The sequence below is a fragment of the Chamaea fasciata genome, unplaced genomic scaffold (genome assembly GCF_029207755.1).
Source record: "Chamaea fasciata isolate MVZ Bird 193981 ecotype frontalis unplaced genomic scaffold, bChaFas1.0.hap1 SCAF_36, whole genome shotgun sequence".
Taxonomy (NCBI): domain Eukaryota; kingdom Metazoa; phylum Chordata; class Aves; order Passeriformes; family Sylviidae; genus Chamaea; species Chamaea fasciata.
In genome coordinates this window covers 1,711,928-1,728,064 of record NW_027094121.1, presented here as the reverse complement: position 1 = coordinate 1,728,064, position 16,137 = coordinate 1,711,928, and the positions used below count along the sequence as shown (strand labels likewise).

The 16,137-nt window shown below is 42.7% G+C and overlaps 1 pseudogene; it reads left to right on the top strand.

Annotated features, from left to right (window-relative positions):
* Window positions 1-395: 395 nt before the first annotated feature.
* On the top strand, window positions 396-9,258 carry LOC136303527 (inhibitor of nuclear factor kappa-B kinase subunit beta-like; annotated as a pseudogene).
* The last annotated feature ends 6,879 nt before the right edge of the window (window positions 9,259-16,137 follow it).

Sequence of the window (16,137 nt, the reverse complement as noted above, 5' to 3'; positions counted from 1 at the left end):
AGCAGTCTCATTGCAGTTTGGGTCTTTTCTGGACGGTAGCAACAGACTCCCTTGCACTCCTGTGCAGGGCTCGTTGCTGTACCTTCTAGACAGATCTGTAATGCATACATGTTGAAGAAACACACTGTCTTCCGTATGAAGTGCCAGGAGTTAAAATGAGTCCGTGAAAGATGGAAACCTTTAGAATTCACTAACTCAGTTTCTCAAAGCATTTGTGACCATGTTGGGCTTTGCGTGGTGACCACGAGCACATGAAAGTGTATAGCAGTTTCAGAACATCATGTATACTTGCCTAAGTTTTGTTCTACAGACTGAACCATCCCAATGTGGTGGCTGCCCGCGATGTCCCTGAAGGGATGCAGAAGCTCGCACCAAATGACTTGCCATTGTTGGCCATGGAGTACTGCCAAGGTGGAGACCTCCGCAAGGTGGGGTCCCTAGGATGGTAACCTAGGAATGGATCACCTTCTGATCTGATCCTAGGTTTTCTACTGAAGTTTTCCCTTCAAACCTTTGCTTTCATACCCTGATGTTTCATATTTCTAGTCATGGCATCAACAAGTGTTGGTGGCTTGGTCCTTGGTATTGTGTTCAGCTTTTGAAGACTTAAGTGCTTTGTATTTTTTTAGGTGCAAGTGACACTGTGGGAGTTTGCACACAGAGAATGAGGGCAAGTGTAGGGGACGTGCGACAGTATTTGAGTATGGCCAAGACCATTGTAGGGTAGGTGCATCTGTAGGCTGTACCCTTCCTGAAAGTGATGAACTCTTGTCTGTCATAGGAAGAGATAACACATGGTAGTTCTAATCCTAAGGCTTTTCTGACCTTGTCTATAATCTGCCCATAGCTAAAACACAGACCTTAGGCCTCAGATTGGAGTTGATAGTGTCAGGCAAAGAGGGATGGAACAAATAGGAGGATGAAAACGGGATGACAGTGACTTCTTTCATCTTCTTTCCCATGCAATTAAACCAAGGCACAAAGCTGTAATTGCTGCTACCGCAGGTCACAGTCCATAGAGTTTTGTGCTTCTGGAGAATTTAATTGCTGTTGCTGAAACTTCTTGCATCCCTGAGAATTTGTGGAACTCTGGAGTTCACTCGGGATAGAGAAGGGAAAGACATTGGTAAGTGGTGGCAGTACCTTCAGTTGTCTGAACTATGGAAACCCTTTTAGTCCTGAGTCCACTCTCCAAATATACAGTAGTGACCTTAGTGACTCCATTTCAGATTGACCTTTTATGATCTTGATCATCTCCCAAAAGTGTTGGGAGACTGGGGAGGTTCTTGCCTACTGGAAGCTAGCCAGCATTACTACAGTTTACAGGAAGGATGTGAGGGAACATCCAGAGAGAGAACTCAATTTGTGTCCAGAGTTCTATGGTGCTGACTTTACCCCTTACACTCAGTGTTTCATTGTATGTTTGATTGTACAAGGTCTGATGTGAAAGCCATGCTTATTACTAGATAGAATAGATGAATCCTTACTGAGCTCATGCTAGGTACTGTTACTTAGCTCTAACAACTGGCTTTTTCTGTCTCAGCTTCTGCTCTCAGATACCTTCATGAGAACAGGATCATCCATAGAGACTTGAAGCCAGAGAACATTGTGCTGCAGCAAGGAGAGCAAAGGGTAAGCAGGAAGCCGTCGTCTCTACCTGCACAGACAAGTAAACTTACAAGGAACCTGCATGTGCTTCATGCAGTTACATGGTCCCTCTGCAAGAGCACTCAGCCCAGGATAACACCTGTCTCAGGTCACTGTCACATAGTATTCTGTGTGCAGCTGAGGTGAGACGTTGTATTAGACGTCTGTTAACACCTGACATTTTGACTTTCAACTATTAAGGAAAGAAGCAGACTGTCCTGATTGACCAAAGATCGGAAGGAGCTAGAGGCGTAACTGCTCAGTGTGCTCCAACACCTTCAAATTCATTGTGGTTTTAGAAATCTACAGTAGCCTCCCATTTCTGCTTCTATCTCTTCACTGGCACCTTTCCTGCATAGCTTTGAAGAGCCAAACCTTTTCTTTCTGCTGTATGATGTGCTTTTAACAGGACTTCAGTCTGGCATTCTTATTCTCTGTTGTGTGTTTCAGTTAATACACAAAATCATTGACCTTGGTTATGCTAAGGAGTTGGATCAGGGGAGCCTGTGCACATCCTTTGTTGGGACTCTGCAGTACTTGGTAAGAAAGGAATTCAGCTAGAAGAGCAGCTACTGCTTTCTAGAGGGATAGAATGAACTGTTACCAAGCTTTGGGCTGGGATTAGGTACTTGCACGGTATGGGGTGCGTTTGTGGTGCTGAAGCTAGCAAAGGTGACTGCTTTTTTGCTGACACTGGGTTTTGCTGAGACTGGGGTTTGTGCTACCTGCATCTGTTATAAATAAGCAGGAGTGCCAGTAACCTATGCTACTCACTCCAGGAGGGTCTTAAAGCCCGTGAGAGGCAGCGTTCAGTAATGTCTTTAATTATTTGTACAAATGTTAATGAGATGTTAAGGGACAGAGAAAGCTAAGAGCTTTCTGGCCAAAGCCATCTGGCTTTGTCTCATGCGTGTAAACTGTATCAGGCTCCAGAGCTACTGGAACAGCAGAAGTATAGGGTGACAGTGGATTCCTGGAGCTTTGGCACGCTTGCCTTTGAGTGCATTACAGGCTTCCGACCATTCCTACCCAACTGGCAGCCAGTGCAATGGTGAGTGAACCGTGGCTGGGTGGTAAGTGGGCATGATGTGACTTTCCTGTTTACAGGAAGCAGAAGTGTGGTCCCTTGATTCTGAGGATAATATCCCTATGTTTCTTGCCGTTTTGGAAAGTGACCCCTTTCACAGGGGCTTGACTCACCTGAGCAAGTTCAGCATTCCTGAGACTTGCTCTATGGGATAAGGGCTGACTCCCGCAGGGCAGGTAACAGAAACCAAAGTGGCATCTGTATTATATGTCAAGAGTAGCTTTTAAGAGCCTACTAGCATGCAGGCTGGGAAAGGCGGGCAATTTTTTCACCATTGTACTCGCTCACATTAGGCATGCAAAAGTGCGTCAGAAGAGTGAGCTGGATATTGTTGTTTCAGAAGACTTATCCGGAGAAGTCAAGTTTTCTAGCAGTTTGCCCTGCCCCAACAATCTAAACAGGTGAGTACTAGAAATTGCTGTGCTGAGATAAACTGATTCTTCTGCAAAAGGACCAAGTTTGTGTTGTATGCCTTACTGTGTTAATCTGTGAATACACTGAGTGCGTGACACAGGCAGTACTACTGTCGCTTGTCAGACTTGTGTAGTCTTGGTTTCTGCCTTCTAAACGCTGCGTTTGTGATGGGGAGAGGTGGAGTGCTGGAGGGAGAAGGAGGGGGGCAGTTCTGTCAGTCCTCCCACACAGAACAAGCCGTATCGTTACTGCCACTGCACTTTTACCTTTTCTGATCTCCTGGTTTTTGTTGCTCAGTGTTTTGTCTGGGAGGCTGGAGAAATGGCCGCAACTCATGTTAATGTGGCACCCACGTCAGAGAGGTACAGATCCTACCTATGGACCCAATGGGTGTTTCAAAGCATTGGATGGCATTTTGAACTTGAAGGTAAGCAATATGTCTGTATTAGCCTAAAAAGTTTTCCAGAGAGCAGTTTCCTGAGCCTCTGAATCCTAGACTTAGGAGGAAGAGTGAGGCAGAAACTCATAGAACTGTCTCCTGACCGTTAGTGACAGGTGCTTTCCTCTTGCTTCTTTGAGGACAAATACTCCCTGAGCTTGTTGGGAGTAGTGAAGAGCTTCTGTGCATGCTTGGTTCCGTATTCTGAGAGAGGATTCTACAGGTATTTAACTGCCATGTTTAACTGCCATATTTAACTCTCTTCCACTTGATGGAGGACAAGAACTTTGCCATAATGTTAGGAAGTAGCTGTAAAGTGACTTCTTGATTCTGCCAAGTGCTTTGAACAGTTTCTTGGTGGTCATTTTTTTGGTCCCTCAATCTCTGCTCTAAGATGACCAATGTATCTTCAGCCTTTCTCATGCCATGCTACTCTTCTTGTAGTTGCTTCACGTTTTGAACATGGTTACGGGAACTGTGCACACCTACCCTGTGACAGAGGAAGAGACTCTGCAGAGTGTGAAGGCCAGGATTCAGTCAGATACAGGAATTCCAGAACAGGACCAGGAACTACTGCAGGAAGCAGGACTTGAATTGTTTTCTCAGAAGTTGGTCACTAAACATACAGCTGATGGCAAGGTGAGTCTCGGTATTTCCTTTCTTGAGTTTGAGTGAATCAGAAGTCACTGCACTCGCTTTGGGATCACAGCACTCCCTGCTGTTGTGGCATGCTTTTGTCATGGTAACCTCACAGACCTAACAGCCACTGTAGCGTAGGCAGCCTGTTGCCTTTGGTGCTCTGTGTTTGGTTGAGGAGGACTCTTCTGTTTGTGGTGTTGCCAAGGCTTGCTCTTCCCAAGAAAACCTGGTTGGGTCTTTTGTCTTCTGCAGGTGAATGATACTGCAGCAGCAGACACAGACCTTCTCTTCCTCTTTGATAACAAGAAAGTTTCCTGAGGCTCAGGTGGCCTTGCGTCCTCATCCAGAAAGTGCTGGCTGCATCCGTAAGGACTCCTCTGGCATGAATATGAAGGGCGGGCCGGGGTCAGTGTTGAGAGGGGCGTCTGTGTTTTGTGGTCTGTATCGTGCACAAAGAGTAGAGGGAGCTTTTGCGTATTGGGACTGAAGAAGCGGTAAAATGGACTGTCATTCATTCAGTTTATCAGAATAACTAAAAAAGGGAGGTGTTTGATTATGACATGCTAGGGGAGCTGCACAGGGGTTATCCAGCTCTAGGCTTTGCAGGCAGTAACATGCCCCTCAAAGGAGCAATGTTTTGGTCTGTTTTGTGATAACACAGTATTCCTGCTTCACGCTGATATGTCCATTTCCCTTTCTCCCACCTCCTTTGTTTTCAGTTCAGGATCCAAATAAGAATCTCCACTTTTTCCAGTTGCGCAAAGTGTGGGGTCAGATCTGGCAGACGATGCGGATGCTGAAAGAGGACTGTAATCGGCTTCAGCAGGGGCAGTGAGCAGCCATGTACGGTGGCCGTTTCTCCACAATACTTATCTCTGTCTTTGTGCGCTGGTGGAAGGGAAGACAGAAATGGGACCCTGTTGGAATGGGGAAGCCCGTGATTGGAGCTGTATGCAATTCATGAAAAGTGGAGAGTTAGCCCTTTGGCACAACTGCATTTGTCCTCACCGCTGTCTCAAGTATCTGTTTTGGATGTAAATGAAAGCCTGGTGGATTTCTACTTTCAGAGGCTAATAGGACCTTCTTGTCCTTGCAGGATGAATCTGTTGCGTTACAATAGTACCCTCTGGAAGACGAAGAATTCTATGGCCTCCCTTTCTCAGCAGCTGAAAGCAAAGCTGGACTTCTTTAAAACAAGCATCCAAATTGACCTGGAAAAGTATAAAGAGCAGATTGAGTTTGGAATTAGTGAGTATAGCATCTGGAAAACGGGTCTTTTCATGACTCTTCTCCTCACAAAAACACCTGCCTCCTTCCCTGTGAACCTGAGAAAGCCAGTCACTCTTCTTTGATTCCTGTAGCTTCTGAGAAGCTGCTGTTTGTCTGGAAAGGGATGGAGCAAGCTGTGGAACTTTGTGGGAGGGTATGTTTCTAAATCTAACTGCTAGTCATAAAGAGGTTTGTTTTTGTTATCTCTCCCCTCCTCCCCCTTTAGCTTCATTGTCCCTGCCTTAAATAGAAGCCCCTTGTATCTGCACTGATGTCAGATTTCACATTGCCTCGGTTTGTGTGGCACAATTTTTGTCCATTATTAGTACTACATGAAGCTCGTTCTGTTGTAAGGCTTAGGGGGAAACGGGAGATCTTGGCGAAGCCCCAGAAACCTCTTGGAATTTCCTTGAATTGAAACGACTCATTTGTCTTTGGCCAAGGCTGCTGTTTGCATCTTGTTGGTTTGTTTAGAATTAAGAATGAGAAAGGAAGAACCAGTGTGAGTGTGTGTGGTAGTGTCTCTAGGTATGAGACTGTTGTGTTGCTTATGTTCTACCCTGCTTTCAGGAAGATGATGTGGAGCAGGTAGTGAAGAGGATGATGGCCCTGCAGACAGACATCGTGGACCTGCAGAGAAGCCCGCTAGGTCGTAAACAAGGAGGAACACTGGAGGATTTGTGAGTTGAACTGCCTTGAGCTTCAGATGCAGGAGTGTTTCTGGCTAAGCTTACTCACTAGAGGACAGTGAAAGGGCTGTTTCTTCCACCCAAATTGTGGGGGACTGGGAGCACTTTAACACTAAAGATGTTTTTTGACTCATCTGTCATTGTTCTGAAATGGCAGACAGGTATAGAAAAGATTTGAGTTCTCAAACTATTTGTTCCATGTTTTGGTTCTTTGGAAATCCTTTTCTTTCCTGCTTTTTTCTTCTAGAGAAGAACATGCCAGAGAGCTGTACTGAAGACTCAGAGAGAAGCCAAGAGGTAAAAGATGCTTTAGCTCGAGGTCAGCTTGCTTTGTGTGTAACTTTGGAGGTGTAGTAACGATCATTGAGAAAACTATCTGACTTCTAGGCCTGCCCAGACACTAGCAGCACATGGGCTCTCCTGGATTGCCTTTTCTCGAGAGGGAAGTCAGGGAGTCAGTTTCACACTAGGCCAGCCTTCCTTTCTTGGTGCTTTGTGAGCTGTTCTCGAAACTCCTCTGGAGCTCTTCTCAGAGCAGGCTGTTGCCACAAGCAACAACCAACCTTTCTGGGTAGAAAGGATGAAAGACACGACTGTTCCTTTGATCCAGTCCCAACTCTCCTTTTCAAGTTCTTTAAATTTTGAAGAAGGTGGCTAAAATTCAGTGTAATTCATCCCACTCAAACTCACATATCCTGAACTTTGGCTGTTTCAGGATTAAAGCAGTAGTGGAAATGAGCCGCTAAGAATCTTCTCACTCTGTCCTATAAACCGACCTTTCTGTGTAATATTGGCTCTCATTCCAGATCAGAGGACAGGCGGTGACAGCCAGGAAATAGTACGACTGCTTCTACAGGCAATCCAGACCTTTGAAAAAGAAGTTTGAGTCATTTATGCTCAGCTCAGGTGAGCTTTGCACATTTTATTCAGAGTTGAGAGAAGGTATTTTCTCTTCCAGCAAGAGAAGGTTTAAAACTCATTGCATATGGCTCTTGAGATCTTGCAGTGTTAACAGAAAATCATTAACTTCAGAACTGTTCTCCTACTGCAGTGGCCCATGTGTGATCTGATTAGTTTTTATTTTTTTAATAGTAAAACTGTAGATTGCAAACAGAAGGCATTGGAATTGTTCCCCAGAGTGGAGAAAGTGATGCATCTGATGAGTGAAGATGAGGAAACAGTTGTTAGGCTTCAGGAGAAACGACAGAAAGAACTGTGGAACTTGCTGAAAATTGCTTGTGTAAGTAAATTAAGAACTCCCCTTTAACCTGAGAATATGGTTTGTAGCACAGGCTACTGAAACAATAGTAAATTGAGTGTATCCTATGGTTCTTTTCTTTCTTTTGAATCAGTATGAAAGCCAAGTTCCAGGTTGTCTCATATTCCCGGCTGCTGAAAACTAGTGGGAACAATTGCACTCTGAATATTCTGTGTTTTCTTCAGAGTAAAGTGCGTGGTCCTGTTACTGGCAGTCCAGAGAGCGTGAACACATCCCGTCTTGGTAGCTCAGGTCAACTGCTGCTGCAAGTCCCTTCTGGAACATTCAATTTATCAGAATCTGTAAGAAAAAGGTGAGGCAAAGTCTGGAGTTCTTCGGCTGCTAATGCCACCACTACAAAGCTAGGCTTCCTGCTTTGTGAAATAATGGCCCACAGGGTTTCTCATATTTTACACTTTGTGTTCAGCTTGCATTGTCAGCAGCCTTAGTTTACTTGGTAGTTAAGACTTCCTGGGGCTTTCAGATCTTCCATATGAAAATTGGGTATCATGTATGGCTTCACTTCCCCCAGCCTCAGTAACAAAAGTGGTTTTTTGGTTTTCTTCCTTTAATCTGAGATGGTTGGGCTCACTTGGAAGTACACTGCCAGCAAGAACTGTTGAAGTATTGTCATGTAAGGTCACAGTAGCTGAGCTGTGTCATTGAGACTGCTGCATGCGTAGTTCCGGCTTGCTTAAATGAACTGGGTTACCACTTGGAATGAAAGACCTTGGTTTGTTTCTTTGCCTGTTGCCCCATCCTTAAGTTTATAGGCTTCTCAGCTTTTCCTCTAGCAACAGTGGTTCCACCTAATAAGAGCCCAATTCCATCTTGGAATACATTTCCTTTCCCCCATTTAGTAAATCAGGGGCTGCCACCAACTTTTCAAGTTGCAGTATGAATTACAAGCCTATGACCTGACTAACTTCAGTGTTCTGCAGCGTATCTGCCAGAAGTATTTCTTGATGACAGAGGCAGCATCTCTTTAAACTGCCACAGAAATTAATAGTGTAATAATTGCCCCTTTCAGTGAGGAGCTGCTGCTGGAATCTCAGAAACTTTGTAGCCAACTAGAAAATGTGATGCGTGACACAATGAAGGATCAAGAGCAGAGTTTCTTGGTAATGTATTCACTCTTCTGTAAATGGACTAAGGAAGTGCCTGGCTTCGAAGTTCTGAATGTGCAACTTTGCCACTACTAACACAGCTAAATGAAATCTGCATTTTACTCATGGCCAAGGGGGAGAGTAGGAGATGCACAGAGATAGGAAGCACCGGTTCCCTCATAATCTGCCGCCTGACTTACTCTGCTTGCCAAAACTGGGAGCCACATGCTGGGAACTTGCTGCGCTAAACAGTAAGGGATGGGGCAAAGCACTTGGCTGTTGTACAAAACTACTGCAAAACTGCACACAAATTTGGGATGAGCAGGTGTCAGGGATCCTTAATTTAACAATGCAGAATATTGAAGAGAGAGTAAAATACTGGAGAGTGCAGGTAGGTTGTTTCCTTGACAGCAGTCACGTGGCTCATCATGAAATTGACCAACTTGTTCCCAGTAAATTTTTTATAACTCTTAGCACACTTTACCTTTATTTTAGAAAAAGCTCAACTGTAGCCTGGTGTTGAATTTCATTTATTCTTTCGGCTCTAGACTGGAGCTGGCTGCAGCTTCAGGTAGAAGAAACAAACAATCCAGAACAAACCCAGATGTAGAATCACTCTGGTTGCCTCTGAAGCCATGCTGCTTTGGGAAGCCAACTGTGAAAAGCTGCTGCCTCTGAGAAGGGAATATCAACTGCCTTCTACTGTCACCAACTGCTTATGTGAATCATATGGCTTAGCTTTTAGTATCCACTTCTCAGACACTTTTTCACAAAGATACACTAGGGAATGCCTGTTCTAACTGCTTGGAGAATGTTCTTAATTGTGCCTTAAGACAGCAGATCTCTGTCCTGATACGTCTTCCCTTGGGCATCGCCTGTGGCTGTTTTGCTGCATTTTGGGCTTTCTAATGAACAATGGACAAGGTATACCCAGTCACTGGTAGATGTCACCTTCCTAATGAACTGTGAACTTAATTGCTTAACTTTGCTGATTTGCACTTTTTTTCTTTAAGTGTAATGGTTGTACTTACCTAATACTTGTTTCCTGTATGGGAACAAAATTATCTAAAACATGTAAACTTTTGGTTTGCTCTTGTTGATGCGCTCAATAACACTATAATGGAAAAAGCTGCTTTCACTGTGCAGGTGTCTAAAACGTGAGAGGTGTAAGAATGTTAGCCTAGAAACCAAAGAAGGAAATCTTCAGTGTACAGGTATCGTGTAACAAAGCATTTGCAGATTATCTATTAACCATGCTTAAAGTTGCATGAAAAGATGAAAAAAAGACCAAAAACCCCAGCTGGATGGAACCTTGGTGAGAGTCAACACACACCAACCTTGTGTTCTGACTGTGACCAATTTATTTCATTCTGTTCTAACCCCAAATTTCCACTACAACACAGAGACCTCCTTTTATAAAAGGCTGTGAAGTATAGGACATGCAAAATGCAATACAATAATGGGGAGAGGTTGGATTTTCTTTTGGGTTTTTTGGAACAGATTTAAAATACAGGAAACTGAAATGTGGCACAAACATCACAACTTCCATGCATGCCTTCAAAGTGTCTTCCTTTGTTGTGCTGGCACACTCTGGACTTCAGCAGTGGGTTAAAGTCATTCTTGGGCAGAGTAGAAAGTTCACACTTCTTCAAATTTCTGAGTAATATTAAGGCTGAAATGCACCGGGTACACTTTTCCTTCATCTTCCAGAGCACCACCAGTTGTTTTACTTAAAGCTGTGTTAGGCTTCCAGCTCAAATCCCAGCTCAATTTTGTGACCTCCAGCACTGAAATTCTTGCCATCAATCAAGCCTGAGAGGGTCAGCTTTACACCTACAAAAGCAAGTCACGAGAACCATCATGCACTGACATCCCAGTACAGTGCTCTTCCTCAGGTCCTTGACCTCACTAATGTGGCTTAGTTGCCACAGGAACTTGCATCCATAGACATCCTTTAGTTCTCTGAGTCTGCGTAGACTTCTAGCTCCTTTGTTCATCTAGTCTGTTCTTAAGATGACAGTGAATTAAACCGTAGTGTAGTACTTAACACCATTTGCTGTTACCAGTGAGAACTGCGTACCAGGTCGAAGGGCATGAGTGTAACCAATTCCAATGAGGCTGGCATTGTTCACTTTAGCCTATAGGAAAAAAAAAATCACAGTATTTATAAACTGTGTAAGTATTCATACAGAAGTATCCCAGTCCCCTGAGAAGGTGGCCTATGCCTTAACACTCTTGAGCTACTTGGAGACCAACCTCTCTTAGAAGCATGTTCCAATCTTTTCCTTTTCTCAGGAGTTTTCAGCTTAAGCAAATGGTGCAAATTCTGCCTTCAGAGAATGCCATGCTGTTTTTCACTGCCTCCTCTATTATGTCTTTATATCTTTTAAAGAGCTACTTACTGCAGTCCCTCAGAGCCTGTCTTGTTCACATCACTCAGGAGTGATTTTCTTTTTTCTTCTAATGAGCAAGAAATACATGAATATGCAATCCCCTTTTTGCATTACTAAGTTTTGAGCTCTTAACAACAGTATTTCTCATTTTCAATTTTGGTTCAGTGGTCCTGGAACTAATTGTTGTTTTGAAACATAAATGCTTGCTACTTCAGTTCTTGGTCTTAAAACACACACGTCAGCTAACTTTCAACGGTTAACTTACTGTTAGGAGAAGGCTGTAAGCTCAGGTAAACTTCCACCATTGTAATTATAATATGGTTTTACATTATGGATTTAAGAATTCAAAGGACACTTTCATTGTCTTTTAAAAGACATTTTTCAGCACAGTAGCATGCTATTCCAAGCACACTAGTCAGACTATTTCACTATGGACAAAATTATATTTAAGATTTCTTTTCCTCCATAAGTTCACAAGTACGATGTGTGAGGTCCCAATTTAAATTTGAACCACAACAGAAGCCACAGTTCGCAATCTACCATACTTCCTCAGTAACTAGTTCAGGCAACTGCTTCATTACAAATTTTCAGTATTTAGGGGAGCTTGAAATACTCATTTCTGTAACAAAATTCTTACCACAACGGAAGTCTTCTCATCCATTTGGTACTTTCCAGCAATACCAAAACGTGTGTTGTTACTGCCAGCAGTCCATGCAAGATTGACTGATGTCTCAACCTTATTAGTAACCTTCTGATAAACAGACCCACCAAACTCAGTGCCGTCATTCCTGTTTGTAATAGATGCAAGTGTGTCAGGCCTTGCTTTGTTTAGTAACTCTTTAGATTAACCCTTCCCCACAATGATTTGACATTATCTCCTAAAATGAACCAAGAGATCCAATACTTCCCTGAACCCAGGCTCACTACTTCCTAGCTGGAGCTGGCAGACTCCTGCTCCTATTTTTTTTTGCACAAAACATGTTTTGCTTGCAGAACGGAACAAGACTTGCCAGAGACCTACAGTTTAAGGTTCTGACAAAAAAAACCAAACCAAGCAAACCAAAACCAAAACCAACCCACCCAGATAACCTGGTTGCTTGTCTCAAGTAAGCCAGTGTGCAGTAACACATAAAGGAGACTTCAGTTATGAGAATAAGACTGAAAACAATGTTGTTGAGTTATAATCGTTTAAATACACCATCTTCAAAGCGTCTCAGGCCACCTGAATGCCAAGATTAGGGCTACGCAGCGATGACAGCTGGACACAAACACAATGCCACGCATGCCTTTCTCCTTCATCTTGGGCATTTCTGAGGGAGAAAGTTTCTGTGTGGAGAGTGTGATTGATAACTGGCTAGCTGCAAAAGGTCACGTAGACATGAGGGAGCTTTGCTGAGCACACAGGCACTCTCATGAGAACCAGCAAGGCGGTAAGGTTCGCATGTCCTTGAGCACAGCTGGGATACGATAACAAGACCTTGTAGCTGAAAGATATGAGGGAGAAGCACGGTAAAACAAAAACTTACTCAAACTATGTAACCACAAAGAAATGTAGAAAGAGGCGTAGCTGACTCTTAGTCTGAGCACCAATCCGGAGCTTAACTTTTGAAATATGCATGAGCTTATTAGTGTTATTATAAAAGCATTGTATGAATTATCAATAAACGAGATTTGCCGATCACTCATATTGAGTGAACATTTCTCCCGCCGCGGATTTCCCACAAGAACAGACTTTCCAGTTCTTAAAATCTTCTTAGTAGGAGGTGTGATGGTGCACTTTGACTCAATTGTGGTCAATTCTGTCTCCTAATAGCTGGCATCTTCAGATTCTACTGGCGGTGTTGGGAATATCTTTTCAAGAGTTGAGAAGGAAAGTGTCTTTTAAGGATTCTGATCTTCCAGTGTGATGCGTAGATACCAGTCAACATGTAGACTGATGACAGGCACAGACAGTATTCTTGGCAATTGCTTAGAAAATAAACAAAACATCAGGCAGTAGAATAATCCTGTCAACAAGGAGGATAACAGTAACTTTTCCAAGGGACAAATGTCAATGTCACTTTCAGTTACATTGCAGGAAAAAATGGTAAAAGAAATGGGTGTGACCCAGAATTCCCACAGCCTAGAGGATATGTGAGTACCAGTTTGGCTGAAATGACTGTTGCTTGTCATTCCCCAGTGACAGTTTGGAGAAGTCATCACAGGCTCTTTTAATTGATGAATACTGATGTGTATAAATCAGGTGTCGGTATATGTATTTTCACATCCTTTTTTTTGCTTTTTCCATTGTGCAGCAGGTAATCTCAGAACAGCAGTGGCTGTGCTGAAGCAATATAAATAGTAATCTCTGATTTTTTCCAATGATGTTTGATTGCCAAGTGATATCCTCAGCAAAGTTGGTCAGACCCTCTCAGTCCTACTCCTTGTAGCTTCTGAGTACTGAGATTGTAGAAGGCCTTACTGAAGCTGACAGAAGTAATTTTCATTGCCTTCAGTGACTTTTAAATTGGGCTGAAAGTGCTGGTTGGTCTCAAAAATACTTTGTGAGCTTTGATCTAATGAGTGGAGACCAGTGGTAAATCAAAATGGAAGGAAGAGCTTTGTGGGCAAAATGCAGTACAGGTTAATTTTCTTTTTCAAATTCTAACTTATTTAAATTTTACATCAGAAGTTGTGGAGGTCTAAATCCCTACTACCACCTTAAGGTATCTCTGCCTCATCATTGCTTAAGACACTGACTGAATGCACATAGTTGAATTTAAAGTTGATTGCATTTAACAACAGAATTTTTTAAAGCCTTTAGTTGTGTAATAATGGTAGATAGCGCTTCATTTAGTCAAGAATGACCCGATACAGTTATCTATCATTTACATTAGCAATGTTGAACCGACAGTAAATTCAATTAATTCTTCAATTTTATGCTCTTAACATTTAAAAACCTGAATCCACTTTAAAATCAATTTGCATTATTTTGAGGATGGGATTCTTAATGTTAAGCTCCTATTAAATCCGCATTTTCTCTACTGTAGGGTTGCTTTGAAGTTTTTTGTCATGTTTTTGTGGAATGTTGGTCTTAAGCAGTTTTTGTGGGTTTGTCTGTGACTTAAGGAGCTCTCTATTGGATACTGATCTATGCAGTTGAAATAGAACACTGGAAAAACATGATTTATAACAAGTGTTCTCATAGCAGACCAGGAGGTTGGGTTGATATTTCTTGCTCTTCCATCAAGGAACACCCATGGCTGTGGGCTATAATTTATAACAACAGTGTTGCTTTGACCGGTTTTGGTTACTGTGGGCTTGTTTTCAGGAATGATGAGTATGTAGTTATCCCATCTTGAAAGAAATACATAGCACATGTGTTTATTTGGATTAATTAGTATGGTTTTATATCACAGTTGGTAGAAAGCTGGAAGAAAAGCCCAAGAGTAGAGGAATATAGGAGGCAAACCAAACAACTGAGGGTTGTGACTGTGGTTAAAGTCCCTTATGAATTCTGAGTGCTCCAGCACCGGTTTTCTGTGAGTCACTCTTTGAAGCTGCCTCATCATTTTGTTATATATATTCCAATATATGTCAGTCCTGTCAGACCCTAGAGAGAACACTTGCAGTGAGTAATTTCAGGTCTGAGTGCCACAAGCAGGCTGCTGAGAAAGCTGGCCCAGCCTTTTTTGTTCTTGGTGTTTCTGATGGTTTGAGCTGCAAGTTCACTCAGTTGAGCTGCTCTGTGCTCCAGCTCTGTTTCTTTAGTGATGCTGCAATACTTGCTGCACGGCAACTCAATTGGAAAACAAAGAAATTAATGATACAGACAGAAGATCTGTTCCCAAAGCAGGGTGAAATTCTGGTGGAAGGGCTTCTGCTGCTTGAATTTTAAACACTGTGCTGTGAAACCTCTCACGTCATCTGTGGGTTAGTGGTTGTATCACCTGGGATAGTCTATCCAGGCCCTGTTGATGCAAACGTGCTTTTCACTGGTGCTGCTCCCTATTTTGGAGAATATCTGAAAATAAGGTGTGAGCAAGTACTGAAAATTTCAATTTTTGCTCCTATTTACCCACTTGCCTGCTGTTTTAATTTTGAAGTAGGGTGTCAGATAGAATCTGTCTAATGGCAGCGGTGTAAAAAGCATGCCTTCAGTTCCAAACTGAAACCCCTTGCAGTCAGCAGATGTCCCAGCTCAAGGAAAATGGGTTGCAAGCCCAAAACATTCACTTTCCCTGCCTCATTTCTAATGGTCTTACCAAGGAAATAGCCAGACTTGGATTGTGCTTACTCTGCAATGAAGAAGTTGTTAATGCTGCGTTTTCATGCTCCCATCGTCGTTGTACTCCAAATGTCTGTTCTGTGGAATGGGCAGGATTAGGCTGTTTAAGACAAAGCCACTCCACATTTACAGTGCCTGTAAGGTCCATAGTAAGAGCCCTAAATAGAAGTATCATTTTCAAGATGCCTTCTATTTTACAAGCAGCCAAACAGAAAATGAAACCCTGGGTTGAATTGTAGTCTTCCTGAAGGAAGTGTCAAAGCCTAACAAGGGAGCTTGACCCAACTTTGTACTTGTTGTTGAGTGAAATAAACTTTAATTCTTAATGAATCCAAACGCTGTTAATGAATCCAATACTACTACTTTACTGAAAAAAGCTGTAATTACTGGACAATCCCCTGATTTTCAGCTGCTGTAAATCACTCTATCTTCACAGAATGGAGAGGGGCACTTCATTTAACAACACTGAAGAATTAAGACAGGGAAATGGCATAAAAATCAGAAAGGATCTTAGAATCAGGGGAAACAGAGTAATGAAAAACATATAAAGTTGGGCGTTGCTTCTGTGAAAAGACAAGTTGTACATCCATGTACATGTAGCTGCATTAAGGAAAAGCATTAGTATTCAAGCCGAATGATGTCATGGGAAAACCGTTTTGTTTTTTTTGAGCATGCAAAACTTCTGTCAGTTGAAAGGGGATAAGAACAGCATATTAATCAATTTGCCTCCTTACCTGTTGTTTTGTGAAGTAGTTAGGACTGCTGGCATTTGCCATCTGGAATTTTATGCCAGTGGCAGATCCCTGACTGTGATGGTAGAAGGGTAAGGACGTCATCCAAATGCATCAACAGGAATAGTGTCTCACTGTGAAACTGCCAAGTATTTCAGACCGGTGCCTAATAAGGCAAAAACTTGTTGTAAATATGTG